This window comes from Moschus berezovskii, chromosome 21, assembly GCF_049115385.1.
Source record: "Moschus berezovskii isolate FMDL1 chromosome 21, NW_MosBer_1.0, whole genome shotgun sequence".
NCBI classification, from domain to species: domain Eukaryota; kingdom Metazoa; phylum Chordata; class Mammalia; order Artiodactyla; family Moschidae; genus Moschus; species Moschus berezovskii.
In genome coordinates, this window is record NC_142480.1 from 48,250,265 (window position 1) to 48,256,143 (window position 5,879).

The window sequence follows — 5,879 nt, forward strand, 5'->3', positions numbered from 1 at the left end:
TCAGGTGGTCTAATGCACTGGTCATAGCAAACACCCTCTTCCAACAACTCAAGAGAAGACTCTACACATGGACATCACCAGATGGTCAACACCGAAATCAGATTGATTATATTCTTTGCAACCAAAGATGGAGAAGCTGTATACAGTTAGCGAAAACAAGACCAGGAGCTGACTGTGGCTCAGATCATGAACTCCTTATTGTGAAATTCAGACTTAAATTGAAGAAAGTAAGGAAAACCACTAGACCATTCAGATATGACCTAAATCAAATCCCTTATGATTATACAGTGGAAGTGAGAAATAGATTTAAGGAACTAGATCTGATTGATAGAGTGCCTGATGAACTCTGGACGGAGGTTCGTGACATTGTACAGGAGACAGGGACCAAGACCATCCCCATGGAAAAGAAATGCAAAAGAGCGAAATGGCTGTCTGATGAGGCCTTACAAATAGCTGTGAAAAGAAGAGAAGCAAAAAGCAAAGGAGAAAAGGAAAGATATAAGCATCTGAATGCAGAGTTCCAAAGAATAGCAAGGAGAGATAAGAAAGACTTCCTCAGCGATCAATGCAAAGAAATAGAGGAAAACAACAGAATAGGAAAAACAAGAGACCTCTTCAAGAAAATTAGAGATTCCAAGGGAACATTTCATGCAAAGATGGGCTCGATAAAGGACAGAAATGGTATGGACCTAACAGAAGCAGAAGATATTAAGAAGAGGTGGCAGGAATACACAGAAGAACTGTACAAAAAAGATCTCCATGACCAAGATAGTCATGATAACGTGATCACTGACCTAGAGCCAGACATCTTGGAATGTGAAGTCAAGTGGGCCTTAGAAAGCATCACTACAAACAAAGCTAGTGGAGGTGATGGAATTCCAGTTGAGCTATTTCAAGTCTTGAAAGATGATGCTGTGAAAGTGCTGCACTCAATATGCCAGCAGATTTGGAAAACTCAGCAGTGGCCACAGGACTGGAAGAGGTCAGTCTTCATTCCAATCCCAAAGAAAGGCAATGCCAAAGAATGCTCAAACTACCCAAATGTCTAGATAGCAATAAAAAAGAACAAACCATAAGTATATGCACCAAACACTGATGAATCTCAAAGACAGGCTGAGTAAAGAAACTCTGCGTGGAGTGCTTGCGATTCCATTTCAGGAAGTTCAAGCACAGGCAAAACTAAGTTACAGAGAAATAAAAACAGTGGTTGTCTGAGGGGTCCTAACAGAAGTGGTCAGCACGTGGGGAAACAGCACTGCCTTGCTGTCCTTATAACCTTGCGTGTCTCATGGGCAATGTTTGTGCGTGGTGACTGGAGTCTTGACAGAATATACCACCATTATTCCTGGAGCAACAGGACATGGCAGCCTAGAGAGGAGCATTCCTATATTGTGGGAGACCATTTTCCATCCATCTTTCTAGTTTCAGTTGAGTGCAGGCTTTCCATCTGGCCCCCTCCCTTCGTGGAGTAGGGCCCAAGACCCTACAACTGCTTGGCCAAGGTTTAGAGTTGGCGCCATAGCTGCAGAGTGGCCTAACACCATGCCTCCTGTCATCTGTCCCCCCTTGTGCCAGAGTTCTAGCCCACACTTGACCTGACAGCCCACGGAGCCCTGTCTTTGTTCCAAAAAGGGGATGTGACCTTTTTGGCCCCACACTGAGTGCCAACGTGGCCAAGTAGTCACTTCCTTTTAGTCCGCTGTGACCTCGGTCTGGATTCATCGTGGAGACATGCATACCCAGATGATGTGTGTTCTTAGTTGCTCAGACGTGTCCGACTCTCTGCGACGCTTTGGACTGTAGCCCACCAGGCTCCTCTGTCCATGGGGTTTTTCAGGCAAGAATATTGGAGTAGGTTGCCATGCCCTCCTCCAGGGGATCTTCCTGACTCAGGGACTGAACCTTAATCTCCTGTGTCTCCTGCACTGCAGGCAGATTCTTTACCTGTTGGTTCATCAGGAAAGCCCTAATCTTTTAGTACTACACATATTTTTGAAAGCTGTCTCAAATCTTTCAGGGAGTGAAGTTGTATACTCCTAAATACGTTAATTGGTTGTTCTAGAGAAACCCTTTTTGTATGGCAGATTTTCCTATCCATTAATTTTAAAAAACTGTGGTAAAATGTAGATGATGAAATTGCCACCCCAAACTCAGATTGAATGTTTGCTCAACCCTGGCAGGAAAAGGAAATGGCAACCCACTCCAATGTTCTTGCCTGGAGAATCCTAGGGACGGGGGAGCCTGGTGGGCTGCCATCTATGGGGTCGCACAGAGTCGGACACGACTGAAGTGACTTAGCAGCAGCAGCAACCCTGGCAGCCCAAGGCAGAAACCAAATCTTCTCTTGCTCTTGGGGATGTCTCTGGGAAACTCTTCGGCTACCGTGCAATCATTTTCCCAGAATGGAAACCTCGGCAAAGGTCAAGATAACACACTACAGGCCAGGGTAGGGAGAGAAACCTGCCCTGTGGGTTTGGCTATTATATAAGGGGTCACAAAAGAGGAAAGCGATAGTCTTTCCATGAAGACAAACTCTCTTGTTTTTCTGTTTTTGTTTTTGAATATTTAGTTATTCATTTGGCTATAGCATGAGGGGTCTTAGTTGCTCCACAGCATCTGGGAACCCTAACCCACGAGCCATGTATTGCAAGGCAGATTCTCAACCCCTGGACCACCAGGACCTCCGAAAACTCTCATTATTGGGCTCTGAGGGGACAAGCCTTGCTAATGTCTTTTTAAACATTCCATTATACCCAAAGAATGAAAATCAGCTTGTCTCTATTGGCTTGGGTTACAATACACCTTTTCATTGCTGTCACAGGTCTACCTGAATTCCCCTGTGATTTGCCACCAGTGGATAGACCAAGACATGGGGTAGCCTGGAATCCCATAAGAAGCACCTTGGTATTATTCTATCTATGATATCCTAATTAGAAAAACGAACCAGTTCAAACTGCCCTAGACAGGCTAGCCCAATACCTACCCAAGGCAGGAAAATGGTGGCTTCTCCTGCTGCAGAGCATGGGCTCCAGGACGTGCAGGCTTCAGTAGCTGTGTGCACAGGCTTAGTTGCCCTGTGGCATGTGGACTCTTCCCAGACCAGGGGTGCAGTGAGTGCCCCCTGCACTGGCAGGCAGACTCTTAACCACTGGACCACCAGGGAAGTCCTAACTCTCTCTCTTGACTCATCAACAGGGAGGGTCTAAGGTTGACCCCCAGTAGTGGCTGGGATACAGTGGTCTGAATACAGATAAGAAGACTGGTCTAACCTGTGGTCTAACCTGCAAGTGTGTCTGATCATCCTGCTGGGACGCATAGCTGTGGTCATTCTCAACTTATGCTGCCTAAGATAAATAGGCAGCAAGCTCCTTTTGGTGCAAGCTCCCACCAGTGCAATGAATCGGACTACCTCTTAGGGTGACTGATGTTCCTGAAAAGAATTCTTTGCTGGATATATGAAAGGTCAGGGTGGTTGGAAGGTAGACTGTTTAGTAACGGCTCTGATACACTGCCCTGACGACTTTGCCACGGGAGGCAAGGCTTGACCACTGTCCAGTTTGAATCTTGTCAGAACACACTATGATTCCTCCTGGATCAGGGGGAGATAAGCAGCCTGGTGAAGAGCCACCTTCTTCTGGGAGATTCCACAAAGCCATTTCTCATCTCTTTGCCTAGTTTCGGTGAAGTGTAGGTCTTTCCACCTTTCCCCATCCTTTTCCCCCCACTTAAGAGTGTAGCAAGGAGAAGGCAATGGCAAGCCACTCCAGTACTCTTGCCTAGAAAATCCCATGGACGGAGGAGCCTGGTAGGCTGCAGTCCATGGGGTTGCTACGAGTCAGACATGACTGAGCGACTTCACTTTCACTTTTCACTTTAACACATTGGAGAAGGAAATGGCAACCCACTCCAGTGTTCTTGCCTGGAAAATCCCAGGGACGGGGGAGCCTGGTGGGCTGCCGTCTATGGGGTCACACAGAGTTGAACACGACTGAAGTGACTTAGCAGCAGCAGCAGCAGCAAGAGTGTAGCAGCAGGTCATAAAATTGTCTGATTGCAACTGAGTTATTAATAGTTGGCTTCTCAGCTGCAGAGAGACCTACCATCAAGCTCCCTGTCATCTGGTCCCTCCGGTTCAGTGTCACCCTGTGGCTGGGGAAAGTTGGCACCAGTCTGGCATTGCTTTTGCTGTCTGTGTGAGTAATAGTGGTCTGGTCCTTTGGGGCTTATCATCTCCTTACTAGCTGGATCTCATGGAAGTATGGTAGACACATCTTGCTAGATATATGCAGAGGTTTGTGCACAATTATTTGTGGCCCTGTTAGCTACCATGCTGCACTGAGGGAATGTCTGACCTTTTAAAAATATTATTTATTGTTGGCTGCTCTGGGTCTCAGTTGCTGCACTTGGGAGTTCTCTAGCAGTGGCAAGCAGGGCCTACTCTCTTGTTGCCAAACAGGCTCTAGGTCCTCTGGGCTTCATTAGTTGCGGCTCATGGGTTCAGTCGTTGTGGCACACTGGCTTAGTTGCTCTGCAGCATGTGCTCTGCAGAATCCTCCAGAACCAGGGACCGAATCCACGTCACCTGCATTGGCAGGCAGCTTTTTAACCACTGGGCCTCCAGGGAAGTTCCTGACCTCTTGATAGAGGGGACCCTTTGGGAGTGATGAGAAAGTTCTGTGTTTTGATCTGAGTGATGATTAAACCTGTATATTCATTTATACCTGAGTTTGAAACTCATCAAACAGTATACTTAAGACTTGTGCCACATACTTTGTTGTGTCTCAGTTAAAAAAAAAATAAAGCTTACCAGAGAACCAATAAAAGCTCTTGAAAATAAGCTTATGATTGCCAAAATGAAAAATTCAATAGGTTGGAAGATAAATTTTCCGGGCCACAAGGACAAAGCACAGAAACACAGAGGATGATGAACCCAGACTACCTCTAACACCTTAGTAACAGGCATGTTAGCAAATAAACCTAGAAAAATGTTTCTGATGGTAATAAATGAAATGGGAGTTAAAACAATGAAATGGGTTTGAAAATCTGGCTAGTCAACAAAAAAAGTTGCTTAAGCAATTTTCAAGTTTGTAATTGATGGTGGAAGCTGGTACAACTCTTTTCGGGAGCAACAGAATGCCAAGTATCAACAGTCTTATCAGTCCTAATCTTTTGAGCAGGTAACCTCACAGTTGCAAATTTGTCGTAAGGTAATAATTTTAATTTTTAAAAATATTTATTTAGTTTTGGCTGCACCAGGTCTCAGTTGTGGTTGGTGGGCTCAGTAGCTGCCCTGTGGCATGTGGGATCTTATTTTCCCAACCAGGTATCGAATCGGAGTTCTCTGCATGGCAGGGAAGATTTTTAACCCCTGGACCACCAGGCACGTCCCAAGGTAATAATTTTAAAAGAAGACAAACGTAGAATTCATAGAGATGTTCACTAGTGTGGTTTCAGTTCAGTTCAGTCGCTCAGTCGTGTCCGACTCTTTGCGACCCCATGAATCACAGCATGCCAGGCCTCCCTGTCCATCACCAACTCCCCGAGTTCACTCAAACTCATGTCCATCAAGTCGGTGATGCCATCCAGCCATCTCACTCTCTGTCGTCCCCTTCTCCTCCCGCCCCCAATCCTTCCCAGCATCAGAGTCTTTTCCAGTGAGTCAACTCGTCGCATGAGGTGGCCAAAGTATTGGAGTTTCAGCTTTAGCATCAGTCCCTCCAATGAACACCCAGTTTAGTATGCTGCAAAATTATAAACCCAGATGTCCAGTAAAAAAAAGAACAAGCGAGAAATGTATGGGTCTTATTCGTTAATTGCAAACTCAGAGAGGCAATTGTGATTAACGCACGGTACCACCAGGAGGCAGCACTCCTTTGCCC